The sequence below is a fragment of the Trichoplusia ni genome, chromosome 21 (genome assembly GCF_003590095.1).
Source record: "Trichoplusia ni isolate ovarian cell line Hi5 chromosome 21, tn1, whole genome shotgun sequence".
Lineage (NCBI taxonomy): Eukaryota > Metazoa > Arthropoda > Insecta > Lepidoptera > Noctuidae > Trichoplusia > Trichoplusia ni.
This window is the reverse complement of record NC_039498.1, coordinates 2,360,645-2,373,926: the sequence shown is the minus strand read 5'-3', so window position 1 is coordinate 2,373,926 and position 13,282 is coordinate 2,360,645. Positions and strand designations below refer to the sequence as shown.

The following is a 13,282-nucleotide window of genomic DNA, read 5'->3' as shown; positions in this document are numbered from 1 at the left end:
TTTTACAAAATATTGAGTGATATGATATGATAAATATTGTGCGTATAGAGATTGCATTTGTCTTTTTTCACATTCTTTCTGAACGAAAATCAATTCGTAAGCTTAGTCGTTAATGTCTTAAAACAAGTATAACAGATTTTCGCGACTTTTCATTTATGTACGTAAGTTAACGACCCGAAAAATTGTTAGTAGTCGACCGTGTGAACAAAACAAACAAATCAAAAGTCATTACTTTGAAAATGCGTGTAAAACTGCTTGAATCGTGAGAGTTAGTTGAGAATTTAACAAAAATAATAGACTACCTATTACATGGTATCTGCTTATATAGAGTCAAGGTTATATTTTACATATACTTCTCAGATTTAAGTCTGCTTAAAGCCGAAGATAGTGGCCATCGCCAATAACCCACTGATACATGTCGCGGGTCCGATCCCTGCGTAAGATAAGCATATGTGTAATCCGCGAATGCTTCTCCCCGCTAAAAATGGATTAATTTTTCATTACGAAAGAAATGTTCAAAAATAATGAAAAATGCTTTTTACTTCATAATTTTATTTATAAAACCATTAATTTAGCCGTGTAAATATTCAAACAGACCTACATCTACGATATTAGTAGATAGAGATTAGTTTAAAACACATGTTTTTTTTTAATCATACCTAAAATGTATATCGCGTAGTGGGTGTGCAAAGGAGCCTACACACCAGCCTACTGTTTGAAAATCAGTTGATTCTAATGTCGTTATAAACTGGACCACATTATAAATTCAAACCATAAAATTGAAGAACTATTATTAAAAATTGAACTATTGAAAAATATTTTTGCCAGTATAGATGATGATTTTAACCTTTGGTGAGACAGCATTGAATAGCCTATAGAAAACTTACATAATATCTCTGAGAGTTAACTAAAATGATGAGCCAAAGGCAGTCACTTGTCGCAACTGTCTGGATGTCATTCCCGTACATCTGAAGTTTCCTATTCTAATATGATGTATCATTGGCCGGTTACTCAGTGCATATGACAATGGTTTAAAAAGTCAGATTTGGCAAATATTCAAGGCACGTGTTCACTACACCAGACACTCAGATTCAGAACAAGAATTCACGTAATATTCATAAAAAGTATGGGGTCTTTAAAACATTTTCTTTGCTACATCCATTGCAATGTTTAAATGTATTTTCTACATTCACAACTCAATTGAACTTGTAATGAACAAGGAAGGAACGACTTATCACTCGACTGAATTCGCTCAAAAAAAGACAAAAGTAAATAATTAATGAAGACCTTAAGAAATGTCTCAATGACTTCCGCTTACTTTGATCGATTGTCAAATAGAAAATGTAAAATAAACTAAACAATTTCAATCAATCTTGTTATTTACGATTAAATTGTAAGATTTATTACTATTATCTATACTTATAATAAATCTGTAGAGAGGTCAATTCTGTACATAAAATATATTTAAAAAATAACTATCAAGGGGTGGTTAGGGATCGCTACTGATGCCAAAAATGCAATCAGTAAAATTTTTGTCTGTCTGTCTGTCTGTCTGTCTGTCTGTCTGTCTGTATATTCGTTATAGAAACAAAAACTACTCGACGGATTTTAACGAAATTTGGCACAATTATTCTTCATACTCTTGGGCAGGTTATAGTATACTTTTCATTACGCTACGACCAATAGGAGCAGAGCAGTGAAGGGAAATATTGGGAAAACGGGGTAAGTTACTCCATTTTTTAAGCTTCCGTCACGTGTGCAGGCTTATAGGTTAAAGCTACATAGAAATCATGTATGACGGAAATATTCTCCCTAAAATTATATAAAAAATATTCCTCGACAGCATATGTCTAACTTTTATGGTTGACTCACAATAACACGTGAAACTCCCGATAGCTTAGCAATTCGGAGATTTCTGATTGTATTTGTCTACTCTAACGTTTACAACACTATCACTCATCCCCAATTAAAAAAGTTAACATTATTACCTATTCAATAAAAAAAGAATCATGTAAATCGGTGTAGAAACACCAAAGTTATACATGAAATAATAAGAAATCGCGCGTGAATACAGAGTCATGCTATAAGGATTATTTTTGTGTATCGGTTGCCGCGCTCGACGCGCGTCGTGGCGGGAGGTATAAAAAGGCGGGGGGTCCGCGCTCGAGCGTCATACAATATTTGGCTGTTGATGCGAATAGACGTTCAGACTGTTCGACCTTATTGACAATCAATAATTGTTATTTGCAAACCGTGCTTATCAGCACGACTTTTAGTCTTTGAATAGTTTATTTTTAGAATTGTTTTGTTGTTAGTTTATATAATAGGTATTAGATTAATAGTATTAGTAGTAGGTACACCTATTAGTTATTTTGGTAGTGTTTAATTGTATTAATAGTTTATTTTCGTAATTGGTAGTGTTTAATTATATTAATAGTTTATTTTCGTAATTTGGTAGTGTTTAATTAAATTAATAGTTTATTTTCGTAATTGGTAGTGTTTAATTAAATTAATAGTTTATTTTCGTAATTGGTAGTGTTTAATTATATTAATAGTTTATTTTCGTTATTATTATATTAGTTATTTTGGTAGTGTTTAATTGTATTAATAGTTTATTTTCGTAATTGGTAGTGTTTTATTATATTAATAGTTTATTTTCGTAATTATTACATAATAACTATATATAATTGTAAGTGTAAGGTAGCTTCAGTTACCGTCGATTAAAAATACACAATGCCACCTAAAAAACGACCATCTTTATCTCGAAATTCGAGAGATGCTAAAAGGATGAGAAATGCGCGTTCTCAAGAATCGGCAGAGGAAAGAGCACATCGGTTAAACTCTATGAGAGTTAGTGCCTCAACCTCTCGAGCCAATGAAAGCTCTCCAGAGAGAGAGATGCGATTAGCAGCTGACAGAGCGAGACGAGCTACATCACGGGCGTCTCAAAGCTCTTCTCAACGAGAGCTGAGGCTTACCATTGACCGAGAACAACATGTGTTATCCCGAGATGCTGAAACTGCGTCACAACGAGAATTGCGTCTCACTGCTGACCGCGAACGGCATACATTGTCTCGCGAGTCAGAAACCTACACTGAGAGGGAATTGCGTCTCACAGCTGACCGCGAACGTCATATATTGTCTCGCGAGTCAGAAACCTTCACTGACAGAGAATTGCGTCTCACAGCTGACCGCGAACGTCATATATTGTCTCGCGAGTCAGAAACCTACACTGAGAGGGAATTGCGTCTCACAGCTGACCGCGAACGTCATATATTGTCTCGCGAGTCAGAAACCTACACTGAGAGGGAATTGCGTCTCACAGCTGACCGCGAACGTCATATATTGTCTCGCGAGTCAGAAACCTACACTGAGAGGGAATTGCGTCTCACAGCTGACCGCGAACGTCATATATTGTCTCGCGAGTCAGAAACCTACACTGAGAGGGAATTGCGTCTCACAGCTGACCGCGAACGTCATATTTTATCTCGAGAATCTGAAACTTTAACTCAATATGAAGACCGTTTGACAAATGATAGGGTGCACCATAATGTTATTCGATCTCTCGAAGACGCACATGAGCATGAACAACGACTAGAGTCGGTACGCGAATATTATAATTCTTTGAGACAAGAACGATCAGTAAGTTTGTCTAATGAAAGATTAAGAATCGAAAATATTCGGTCTCTTGAAACGGACGAACAGCGAGAGGCCCGTCTTACTGCAGACAGATTTCGACATAGCCTTAATAACTTAGATGTACACATAGAAGATCAATCTAGAAATTCGGTGGCTTGGTCCGACAAATATAAAAGTGGGTTTGCTTATAACCTCACAATTGATTATGGATCATCTTCTGTAATAGGCGATATGAACGTGGTATGTCGTTTTTGTAATGCTTCAAAGTGGAGTAAGGAGTCAGCTGGTTTCTGTTGTTCTACAGGTAAAATAAATTTGCCTTCATTCGAAGACCCACCGGAACCTTTGAAATCACTACTTTTAGGGGAACATATACAATCTAAACAGTTTTTAGATAATATTCGCACTTATAATAGTGCATTTCAAATGACATCCTTTGGCGCTCAACAAATCTCAGAAGGTCATTTCATGCCTACTTTTAAGATACAAGGTCAGGTTTACCATTTGATAGGATCCCTTTTGCCTGAAAACCAACCTAAGTTTCTTCAAATATATTTTGTATCCGACTACAACGAACAGTCGAATATAAGAAATCAATATTTCCCGAATTTAAATACTGAACTCATATCACAACTTCAGAACATGTTGCATCAGGTTAATTCGTATGTATGCAGTTTTAAATCGGCATTAGAAGCTCTTCCTCGAGATGATGATAACAATTATAAAATTGTTATAAATGCCGATAGGCGTCCAACTCAGGAACACCCTGGGCGTTATAATGCTCCATCCACGAATGAAGTTGCTGTGGTATTGGTCGACCAGGAATGTGATAGGCGTGATATCGTTATCCGTTCCAGAGATAATCGTTTGCAACGTATTTATGAAACCCACAGGGCTTACGACAGTTTGCAATATCCTTTGATATACTGTCGAGGGGAAGATGGTTATAATTTTGCTTTATACCAAACTGATCCGCGTACAGGCGCACCTAATTATAATAAAAAGATTTCATGCCTTCAATTTTACTGTTACCACTTGCAAGTAAGACGGAATAGGTTTGTATACTTTCAACGTTTTCGTGGCTTATTCAATCAGTTTATTGTAGACATGTACGCAAAAATTGAAACCGAAAGATTAGTTTATATACGATCTAATCAAAGGCAGCTGCGCGTTGAAGAATACGTGCACCTTCGCGACGCCATGCAGCAAGATAACGATACGGTGAATATGGGTCGTTTAGTTATTTTGCCCTCTTCTTTTACTGGTGGTCCACGATACATGCACGAACGTACTCAAGATGCTTTTTGTTACGTAAGAAAATATGGACGTCCCGACTTATTTATTACTGTAACTACCAATCCTAAGTGGGATGAAATTACTCGGGAGCTTCTTGAGGGTCAAGCACCGCATGACCGCCATGATATCATAGCAAGAGTTTTTCATTTAAAATTAAAATCAATGATAGATCTACTTACCAAAGATAAAATTTTTGGAGAAGTATTGTGTTATATGTATAGTATTGAATGGCAAAAACGCGGCTTACCTCACGCACATATCCTGCTTTGGTTAAAAGATAAGGTTCGACCTAATGATGTAGACAGTTTAATCAGTGCTGAAATTCCAAGTCCGATTGCAGATCCCGTGTTATACGACATTGTTAAAACTCATATGATACATGGTCCATGTGGTTCGTTTAACGGGAATTCTCCTTGCATGCAAGACGGTCGTTGCACTAAAAGATATCCAAAAGCCTTAGTGGATGGCACTGTAACAGGACATGATGGATACCCATTATATCGTCGCCGTTCAAGAGATAATGATGGTTTTACTGTTGAAAAGCGAGTGTCTGGACAACAAGTTACTTTAGATAATAGGTGGGTCGTTCCGTATTCTCCTGTGTTGTCCAGAGCATTTCAAGCTCACATAAATGTTGAAATGTGTAATAGTGTAGAGTCAATAAAATATATTTGTAAGTATATTAATAAGGGCAGTGACCAAGCTACATTTGCTTTGAGAAATGAACATGATGAAGTTACAAGATTTCAGTCAGGCAGATATATAAGTTCTTCAGAAGCTGTGTGGCGGATCTTAAGTTTCAACATTCACGAAAGATATCCACCTGTGACTCATCTGGATGTTCATCTTGAAGGCGGCCAACGTATATATTTCAACGCCGAAAATGTCACAGAACGGTTAGAGAACCCTAGACAAACAAGTTTATTAGCATTCTTTCGACTTTGCCAAACTGATGATTTTGCAAAATCTCTTTTGTATGAGGAAGTTCCATCGTATTATACCTACGATAAGCAACGGGGTGTCTTTAATCGAAGACGCCGTGGCAGGCCTGTAGATGGCGAGTCAGGTATTTTTAAAGAACATGTTCTTGGTAGAGTGTACACCGTTCATCCTAACAACGCTGAGTGTTTCTATTTGCGATTATTATTACATACCGTGCGAGGACCAACCTCATTTATAGATTTGAGAAAAGTAGACGATGTTGTTTATCCCACTTATCAAGCAGCTTGCCAAGCGCGTCATTTGCTTGAAAATGATCAGCATTGGGATGACGCTTTAGCAGAATCCTGTGTTAGTGATAATCCACGACGGTTACGCCATTTATTTGTAACATTACTCACATTTTGTAATTTGTCAGATGCTGTAACATTATGGGAAAAATATAAAGAAAAATTTTCAGAAGACTTTCTTAGAAATATACCTAACAATGATGAAGGCACAACTAATGATAATTTCCGTGATCTTGCCATAAATCAGTGCTTATTAGCTCTTCAGGATGACTTAACAGCAGTAGGCGGTAAATCACTCTGTGAATATGGTTTGCCAACACCAACCTCAGTCGGAGAGGTAACTAATAGGGAATATTCCGCAGAGATTGGTTACAATTTAACGGAACTGCTGACAACATTAGAAAACGGTGTCCCAATGATGACTGCAGAACAACGTTCAGTTTATGACCGCGTGTGCAATAGTGTTCAAAATAATTTGGGAACAATATGGTTTTTAGATGCACCTGGAGGAACTGGAAAAACCTTTTTGACTAAATTAATATTGGCTTATGTTCGAAATCAGCGTAAAATTGCTCTTGCCGTAGCTTCATCAGGGATAGCTGCAACATTGCTACCAGGAGGTAAAACTGCTCACAGTATGTTTAAAATACCAATTGATTTAGATCGCACGGAAAATCCAACCTGTAGTATTTCAAGAAATAGCGACAAAGCTAAGGTATTACGCGAGTGTAGTTTAATCATATGGGATGAATGTACGATGGCCCATCGAAAAGGAGTAGAAGCGGTAGACAGAACTTTAAGGGATATAAGACAAAATGATCGACCAATGGGCGGTATCACGGTTTTATTTTGTGGTGATTTCCGACAAACCTTACCGGTAATACCACGGGGAACCCGAGCTGATGAGGTTAGGGCTTGCCTGAAAAGCTCTTATTTATGGCGAGATATACAATCGGTGCATTTGACTATAAATATGCGAGTGAGAACTGGAGATAACCCGGATGATAGTCAATTTTCTGACACATTATTAAAGATTGGTGAAGGTACCTATCCACAACTACACCAAGGAAAACTTATACTGACGCCTGAATTATGTTGTATGGTGCAATCTCAACCACATCTTATATCGTCGGTTTACGGTGACGTAACAAATATATTAAATAGGGACAATTCTTGGCTATGCGAAAGATCTATTTTAACTCCTCGCAATGACCAGGCATCTGAGATCAATAACAAAATACTGTCGAATATACAGGGGGAAAGCAAAGTTTATAGATCAATAAATAGAATGGTCGATGAACAAGAAGCCACTAATTACCCGATAGAATTTTTAAATTCTTTAAATATGCCCGGACTTCCCTCTCATGAAATTTGTTTAAAAATTGGGATACCGATTATTATGCTCCGAAATTTAAAACCACCACAACTTTGCAATGGAACTCGACTAAAAGTAACCCAGTTGCAACAAAATATAATCGAGGCTCAAATTTTAACAGGTTGCGGTGCAGGAGAAACCGTCTTTATTCCCAGAATACCCTTAATACCAAATAATTTTCCATTCCAATTTAAAAGGACGCAATTCCCAGTATCGGTGTGTTATGCAATGACAATTAACAAGGCTCAAGGGCAGACTTTTCGTGTTGCTGGAGTAGATCTCAGTGTCAGTTGTTTCTCACATGGTCAGTTGTATGTTGCTCTTTCCCGTGTTAGCAGTTCTAAAAGTCTTTATGTTCACGTGCCGGACGGGTCAACTTTCAATATAGTTTACCCGGAAGCTTTGCACTAAAGTATTTTCGTTTTATAGGTACCTTTACCTTACCTTTATAAGGCAGTGGTACTTATATTGCCACCAGAATTTGAACCTTAACACATTATTATAAAGTTTAAAAGCTATAAATATTTTTAAGTTCTGTGTCTTATAAAGGGTTAAGCCTTATGTGAACGTGATCTAAACAATATTACCAATATAAATAATAATAATAAATATTACCAATACATTAACTTAATACACAAGGAGTTACACGCTGACGGAGTCGCGGACACAGCTATCTATACTTTTCTGCCGGAAGTCACTATTCCACGCGGACGAAGTCGCGGGCACAAGCTAGTAATATATATCGTAGCTCATTTGAAAAAAATCATATGTCGAACTGAAATCAAATTCTAAAATCGTTTTTACTTTAAATTGCATAAACAACTTGTTTTTCGTCAAATTTTGGTCACTTTCATAGCCTGTCAAAAAACTTCTTAGAACTGGAAAAGTATAAAGTAATTTTCTAGAAATATCAGTTGACTTTTTTCAATAAGTAACTCACAGAATGATCGTGACCAAACCAAACTGTGTAAAGAAAGCAATTGTTATTTGTTTCCACGCCAATTATCTATTTAATATTTATTTCCTCTAAAATTAACCGAAGTCTTATAGACAAGTATGTATAAGTAAATTACAATATCACGCAGGAATGCAATTCCTACGGGTATGTATACAGACAGGATGTAAGATACATTTCAATTAAATGAACTCGTTATAAAAGACGTCATTCTCGAAGGTCAGAGGAAAGTGCTGGGTAAGAAGCTTTATGACGTCATTAAGAGCAAGAGAAACAGGGATAGCACCATCCCTTTTACTCACTCGATCAAGGAACGAAGTACCGAGATGTTAGGAGATTGTACACTTTAAATTTTACCAATTTGGAGATTGATTACTTGAGAATGAACTTGACCTTGAAAAAAACATGACAGTTGCTAAAAGTTATTTATTTTGTATTTCTTTAAATTTGATATTCTATACTAATATATAAAGCTGAAGAGTTTGTTTGTTTGTTTGAACGCGCTAATCTAAGGAACTACTTCTCCAAATTGAAAAATTATTTTTGTGTTGAATAGACCATTCATCGAGGAAGGCTTTAGGCTATAAACCATCACGATGCGACTAATAGGAGCGAAGATAGAATGGAAAATATGAAAAAAACAGGGCAGGTATAAATCATAACTTACTTATATCTTCTACCCACGGGGACGAAGTCGCGGGCAACAGCTAGTTTGATATATTGAAAGTAAACTATGAAAACTCCAAAGTGCAGACTCATCAATTCAGCAAAAATTGCCTATTTCAATCCACAGCCTTATCTATCAGGTATTCTGAAAACCATGTTTGTCCATGTCACGGACGACATGAAAATAACCTACAGTCCACAGACCCATTAGCCCGATTAGCATACCCTCGGTATCATTATAATTATCTTAATAGCTCAAATTAAAGCTAAACATTTCAACTGATACGCCATAAGTTTGGTCAAGCAAAAATTTCCATTCGTGTGTTAAAAGGTGGCAAATCTATAAATACTATTTAGGTATATAATTGAATAATATATGCATTATTAGCAGAATCTTCAAAATATCTCACGTGACATTGTAATATAAGAGGACACTGGCAAACAAAACAAAAATTTGCGAAAGAGACTGGTCAATTATCAAATTTACTACTGCATCAGACTTTGTTCAATCTCGGGTTTTTTTTTCTATAGTAGCGGTAAGAGAAATAATTCATTCGATTTGCATGATGCAGACGTTTGGATAGACGGAGGTAGGTTCCGCTTTTATCGTTTCGATAGACGTCCTACAAAGAGGTGATTCACGTTTTACATCCAGCTCATCTGGAATCTATTGCAACGTTCACCTCTAATGTTTTATGCTAACAACTCATAAAAACTTCTCGAACCAAATAATTTTGAATCTATACTAATATATAAAGCTGAAGAGTTTGTTTGTTTGTTTGAACGTGCTAATCTCAGGAACTACTGGTCCAAATTGAAAAATTATTTTTGTGTTGAATAGACCATTCATCAGGGAAGGCATAGGCCATAAACCATCACGCTGCGACCAATATGAGAGAAGATACAATAGAAAATGTGGAAAAAAACAGGGCAGGTATAAATCATAACATATCTTTTACCCACGGGGACGAAGTCGCGGGCAACCGCTAGTAAGGAAATAAAGTAAATGAAAACTTTTATCTCAATATTTCTTTCGGACTTCCAATACTCAGCTTATGACCTTTCTTGCCTATAGTTGGCGATAGTAAAGTTTAAAATCATTTTAAATTCATTTGCAAGATAAATAAAAAGGCATTTTGTACGTCAGAAATTATACAGACATGAAAAAATATGCAATGATTATTGTGCATTGTATAAATTGAAAACAATTAAGTAAATTGTGCGGACATCAATATAAGAATGTTTACGTCAACCGAGAGGTTTGTACGTAACAGTAAAAACACTAATCACCTGACTAAATGCCTGTACTACGAGTTCATAAAAAAGGGTAGTCGCTTTTGTTGAAGTGAGACGGAGATAGGCGCCGTGTATCGACCTCTCGCTTGCTCCACAATAATATCCTGGATATTAAACTCATAGTACAAATAGTAAACATATAAATAAGAGTGACGAACTGCGTTTGAAGGTTATGTGGGTGTTTTAATTTAAACCATGCTGTTATCTATACTAATATTATAAATGAGAAAGTATCTCTGTCGATCTGTAAAAACTACTGAACCGATTGTAATAAAATTTGGTGCACCGATAATCTAGAGTCTGACAGGACACAGGCTTACTAGTTAGGTAGACAAGTTTTATAAGTCAAAAGAAGGGTTTTAAAGGTAATGCGAGGAAATGGGGGGGGATCAAAATTTACATGACAGCTTTGAAATTTTTCTTTTGAATGTTGTTGATTGAAGTCCACGCGGACGGAATCACAGGAAACAGCTAGTTTCTCATAATCATATCTCGCACTCACAAAGAAATCATAATGTATTTTACTGGGAAACTCTAATTAATGAATGGTTTACGACATAAGGGAAAATATACAAAAAACATGTAAGATAGTAATAAGTCATTATTACATGTTAAACAAAAAAAACAAGTTTAACCAACAATTTAACTTTTACCTGTATTGTATATATTATAATGTTTCCTTCGATTTACGGTTAACTCACTTCACCGACTATTAGCGTCCTCGCCTATCCAAATATTGTGCTACATTAAAGGTCAACATCTTATTTGAAGTATTATTGCGGAAGGTCCGTATCAATATTATTTACTCAGATAAATATAGTATTCACTCGTTTATTTCGAGATTTAATATATTATTTTTGTAGTTCTACTACTTCCCACTAATATTATCAACTCGAAAATGTGTATGAGTGTGTATGGAAGTTTCCTCTTTTATGCAAAAAGCAATTAACGGATTAAGACAAAAGTTGGTACACAGATAATTTATAACCAGGATTAACTCATAGGATAATCTTTATCCAAATTTTATATTCCCGTGGGATCATTTTTGATGAAGTATGTAAGTAACAACGACGATACATTAACTGCTTTTGAAAAGTACATTTTTATTTTAATTGATAATTATCCACCTATTACGCCAATTAGATCTTAAATAGTATTTCATAACAGAGTGCTTCGAGATGCACATTGAAATCACTCTACAACTATTAGCCGTCCGCATCGTTCTCGGTGAATGATACAACATAAATGTACAACAGCTATGGAACATCGCCACAGCTATATACAAATAGTATATACCACTCGTACTAGTTGGCGGTACCAGGCGAACATGGATAGCGAGAGCTCTCAATTACACAAACGTGCCACAGCCCAAAAAATACGCACAGGCTTATCACAGCGTGACAATCTAGCCAATACATCTGCTATCGAGATTTCAATAGGCTGTGGCTTTAGTCTATACACTACTGCTAGTATTATTCGTTTTTATTCCCACTTGCATCCCAATATAAACTATCTGTGATAGTCGATTGAAAAAAATTATGAACAGGAATTGTTATAACGTACTTGCGTTTGTTATAACAATTGTAGCTATTGTATAATTATTTTTCGACTGTTAAACTTTATAACAGACCGGTTCTTTGGATTATACAAGCACCTTGCTAATGGAGTAAGCACACACTGATGTGAATTCCAAAAAAAAAGTAAATTAAGAAATGAGTAAAAGAAAATATAGTTTGTATGTAGGTAACATTTCGGAATTCATAATTTGAAATATATTTTTTTAAATCAAGTATTCAAATTTATTTAAAATAAACGAAGTAAAAATAAAAGAGGTTTCGTTCGCGATTTGTGTATATATATATGACTCGACATGACTTTGCAACAACAACACCTATAATATAATAAATACATAATTAACACGTATGTATCAATAAACATAATTTTCTAAGACCCGAATTAAAGAAAAATAAAAACAAATGCGCTTGCACGATCAGAATGAACAAACAAATGTTATCAGCCGAAATAATATACGCGTATTAAATGCAATGTGCGCGCGTCTTTACGAAACGAGTCGGACAAGTGCGAGTGCTGAGCTATCGAGAGAGGAAACGAAAGTGTTCCCTTTGGGCAAGACCTTCGGAAGTGTATGTACCTGTGTACCAAAGTACTATCACGACTACTATAAAGTTATCGTAGACGCTGAAAAGAGATGCCACGCTATATCGTACAGTGCGCTGTCACGCTTCCACGCGAACAATATTTCTTAACAATAGTTTTTTTGGTAGAAGGGATATACGTACTACCGAAATGAAAGGAAAAATATTGTAACAATGCTTAACAAATACAATTCGATAACTTTTGTTACATTGCGTTGCGTTATGTAATTGAATTGATATTTGGTAAATGATTAGGAATAACACAAGTTTCTATTTCTTAAATATTTAAATCTTTATCCAATTAATCTTTTTTACAACAATGGAGTAGTATAGTAATATAAAAAGTCAATAGGTTTGTCCCTACGTGTGTAGACCGAAATATGTTCAAGCAAGTTTTTTATTATTTTTTAGTTTCCATAAAACACGTGTATTTTCCATTCAAAACATGTCAGGAAGGAAATAAAAACGAAGATAAACATGCAATAATGTTGACAAATTAACTAAGTACCATAATATATGTGTGTGAGACAATGAGCCATAAATTTTCACTACAACCGGCACCCTTCGCATAGCATAGCATATATACCGGAAGCCATATTGGTTTTCCAGTATGTATAATGAATATGCGCGCTTCCATACCCGCATGAGCATTGTTTATGATATACAATCA

General features: G+C 35.6%; 1 protein-coding gene across 3 annotated transcripts in view; it reads right to left on the bottom strand.

The window, feature by feature from the left end:
* Window positions 1-13,282, bottom strand: part of LOC113504110 (tyrosine-protein phosphatase corkscrew-like) — a 54,054-nt gene that overhangs the window by 28,190 nt on the left and 12,582 nt on the right. The gene's annotated exons all lie outside the window — the stretch shown is intronic.